Source organism: Doryrhamphus excisus, linkage group LG23 (assembly GCF_037039965.1).
Source record: "Doryrhamphus excisus strain RoL-2023G ecotype Guam linkage group LG23, RoL_Dexc_Guam_v1.1, whole genome shotgun sequence".
NCBI lineage: Eukaryota > Metazoa > Chordata > Actinopteri > Syngnathiformes > Syngnathidae > Doryrhamphus > Doryrhamphus excisus.
Genome location: NC_136379.1, coordinates 3,812,501 through 3,815,000, shown reverse-complemented (window position 1 = coordinate 3,815,000; position 2,500 = coordinate 3,812,501). Strand labels below are relative to the sequence as shown.

The following is a 2,500-nucleotide window of genomic DNA, read 5'->3' as shown; positions in this document are numbered from 1 at the left end:
TGCTCTTGCCTGTCAGCAGAGGGCGCTGTTTGACACTTTTTGCTGGAGTCTAGTTTGGCCTGCGTCGCCTTCAAATAGGATCTTTTCAGTTGACCTGGCAGCTTACGGCCATACTACCCTGAAAACGCCCGATCTCGTCCGATCTTGGATGCTAAGCAGGGGCGGGCCTGGTTAGTACTTGGATGGGCGAGCGCCTGGGAATACCAGGTGCTGTAAGCTTTTTATGGTTTCTGCTCTTGCCTGACAGCAGAGGGCGCTGTTTGACACTTTTTGCTGGAGTCTAGTTTGGCCTGCGTCGCCTTCAAATAGGATCTTTTCAGTTGAACTGGCAACTTACGGCCATACTACCCTGAAAACGCCCGATCTCGTCCGATCGCGAAAGCTAAGCAGGGGCGGGCCTGGTTAGTACTTGGGTGGGAGACAGCCTTGGAATACCAGGTGCTGTAAGCTTTTTATGGTTTCTGCTCTTGCCTGACAGCAGAGGGCGCTGTTTGACACTTTTTGCTGGAGTCTAGTTTGGCCTGCGTTGCCTTCAAATAGGATCTTTTCAGTTGACCTGCCAGCTTACGGCCATACTACCCTGAAAACGCCCGATCTCATCCGGTCTCGAAAGCTAAGAGGGGGTGGGCCTGGTTAGTACTTTGATGGGAGACCGCCTGAGAATACCAGGTGCTGTAAGCTTTTTATGGGTATTGCTCTTACCTGACAGCAGAGGGTGCTGTTTGACACTTTTTGCTGGAGTCTAGTTTGGCCTGCGTCGCCTTCAAATAGGATCTTTTCAGTAGACCTGGCAGCTTACGGCCATACTACCCTGAAAACGCCCGATCTCGTCAGATCTCGGAAGCTAAGCAGGGGCGGGCCTGGTTCGTACTTGAATGGGAGACCGCCTGGGAATACCAGGTGCTGTAAGCTTTTTATGGTTTCTGCTCTTGCCTGACAGCAGAGGGCGCTGTTTGACACTTTTTGCTGGAGTCTAGTTTTGCCTGCGTCGCCTTCAAATAGGATCTTTTCAGTTGACCTGGCAGCTTACGGCCATACTACCCTGAAAACGCCCGATCTCGTCCGATCTCGGAAGCTAAGCAGGGGCAGGCCTGGATAGTACTTGGATGGGAGACAGCCTGGGAATACCAGTCGCTGTAAGCTTTTTATGGTTTCTGCTCTTGCCTGACAGCAGAGGGCGCTGTTTGACACTTTTTGCTGGAGTCTAGTTTGGCCTGCGTCGCCTTCAAATAGGATCTTTTCAGTTGACCTGGCAGCTTACGGCCATACTACCCTGAAAACGCCTGATCTCGTCCGATCTCGGAAGCTAAGCAGGGGTGGGCCTGGTTAGTACTTGGATGGGAGACCGCCTGGGAATACCAGGTGCTGTAAGCTTTTTATGGTTTCTGCTCTTGCCTGACAGCAGAGGGCGCTGTTTGACACTTTTTGCTGGAGTCTAGTTTGGCCTGCGTCGCCTTTAAATAGGATCTTTTCAGTAGACCTGGCAGCTTACGGCCATACTACCCTGAAAACGCCCGATCTCGTCTGATCTCGGAAGCTAAGCAGGGGCATGCCTGGTTCGTACTTGGATGGGAGACCGCCTGGGAATACCAGGTGCTGGAAGCTTTTTATGGTTTCTGCTCTTGCCTGACAGTAGAGGGCGCTGTTTGACACTTTTTGCTGGAGTCTAGTTTTGCCTGCGTCGCCTTTAAATAGGATCTTTTCAGTAGACCTGGCAGCTTACGGCCATACTACCCTGAAAACGCCCGATCTCGTCCGATCTCGGAAGCTAAGCAGGGGTGGGCCTGGTTAGTACTTGGATGGGAGACTGCCTGAGAATACCAGGTGCTGTAAGCTTTTTATGGTTTCTGCTCTTGCCTGACAGCAGAGGGCGCTGTTTGACACTTTTTGCTGGAGTCTAGTTTTGCCTGCGTCGCCTTCAAATAGGATCTTTTCAGTTGACCTGGCAGCTTACGGCCATACTACCCTGAAAACGCCCGATCTCGTATGATCTCGGAAGCTAAGCAGGGGCGGGCCTGGTTAGTACTTGGATGGGAGACCGCCTGGGAATACCAGGTGCTATATGCTTTTTATGGTTTCTGCTCTTGCCTGACAGCAGAGGGCGCTGTTTGACACTTTTTGCTGGAGTCTAGTTTGGCCTGCGTCGCCTTTAAATAGGATCTTTTCAGTTGACCTGGCAGCTTATGGCCATACTACCCTGAAAATGCCTGATCTCGTCCGATCTCGGAAGCTAAGCAGGGGCGGGCCTGGTTAGTACTTGGATGGGAGACCGCCTGGGAATACCAGGTGCTGTACGCTTTTTATGGTTTCTGCTCTTGCCTGACAGCAGAGGGCGCTGTTTGACACTTTTTGCTGGAGTCTAGTTTGGCCTGCGTTGCCTTTAAATATGATCTTTTCAGTTGACCTGGCAGCTTACGTCCATACTACCCTGAAAACGCCCGATCTCGTCCGATCTCGGAAGCTAAGCAGGGGCGGGCCTGGTTAGTACTTGGATGGGAGA

The 2,500-nt window shown here is 51.9% G+C and overlaps 10 non-coding genes and 1 pseudogene across 10 annotated transcripts in view; all 11 read left to right on the top strand.

The window, feature by feature from the left end:
* Positions 1–100: 100 nt before the first annotated feature.
* Positions 101–219, top strand: LOC131124181 (5S ribosomal RNA). The gene has a single exon (XR_009128840.2). It is a non-coding gene; the product is annotated as a 5S ribosomal RNA (ribosomal RNA).
* Positions 220–331: 112 nt separating this feature from the next.
* LOC131123670 (5S ribosomal RNA) lies at positions 332–450 on the top strand (annotated as a pseudogene).
* A 112-nt stretch (positions 451–562) lies between these two features.
* Positions 563–681, top strand: LOC131123890 (5S ribosomal RNA). Its single transcript, XR_013625604.1, has one exon. It is a non-coding gene; the product is annotated as a 5S ribosomal RNA (ribosomal RNA).
* A 112-nt stretch (positions 682–793) lies between these two features.
* LOC131123477 (5S ribosomal RNA) lies at positions 794–912 on the top strand. Its single transcript, XR_013625532.1, has one exon. It is a non-coding gene; the product is annotated as a 5S ribosomal RNA (ribosomal RNA).
* Positions 913–1,024: 112 nt separating this feature from the next.
* On the top strand, positions 1,025–1,143 carry LOC131122790 (5S ribosomal RNA). The gene has a single exon (XR_013625656.1). It is a non-coding gene; the product is annotated as a 5S ribosomal RNA (ribosomal RNA).
* Positions 1,144–1,255: 112 nt separating this feature from the next.
* Positions 1,256–1,374, top strand: LOC131120153 (5S ribosomal RNA). Its single transcript, XR_009126714.2, has one exon. It is a non-coding gene; the product is annotated as a 5S ribosomal RNA (ribosomal RNA).
* A 112-nt stretch (positions 1,375–1,486) lies between these two features.
* Positions 1,487–1,605, top strand: LOC131122418 (5S ribosomal RNA). The gene has a single exon (XR_013625654.1). It is a non-coding gene; the product is annotated as a 5S ribosomal RNA (ribosomal RNA).
* Positions 1,606–1,717: 112 nt separating this feature from the next.
* Positions 1,718–1,836, top strand: LOC131122952 (5S ribosomal RNA). The gene has a single exon (XR_013625710.1). It is a non-coding gene; the product is annotated as a 5S ribosomal RNA (ribosomal RNA).
* A 112-nt stretch (positions 1,837–1,948) lies between these two features.
* On the top strand, positions 1,949–2,067 carry LOC131124210 (5S ribosomal RNA). Its single transcript, XR_009128870.2, has one exon. It is a non-coding gene; the product is annotated as a 5S ribosomal RNA (ribosomal RNA).
* A 112-nt stretch (positions 2,068–2,179) lies between these two features.
* On the top strand, positions 2,180–2,298 carry LOC131123221 (5S ribosomal RNA). Its single transcript, XR_009128699.2, has one exon. It is a non-coding gene; the product is annotated as a 5S ribosomal RNA (ribosomal RNA).
* Positions 2,299–2,410: 112 nt separating this feature from the next.
* LOC131120965 (5S ribosomal RNA) overlaps positions 2,411–2,500 on the top strand; it is a 119-nt gene continuing 29 nt past the window's right edge. The window contains exon 1 of the ribosomal RNA XR_009127506.2: positions 2,411–2,500. This exon is cut by the window's right edge and continues 29 nt beyond it. This is a non-coding gene — a ribosomal RNA (5S ribosomal RNA).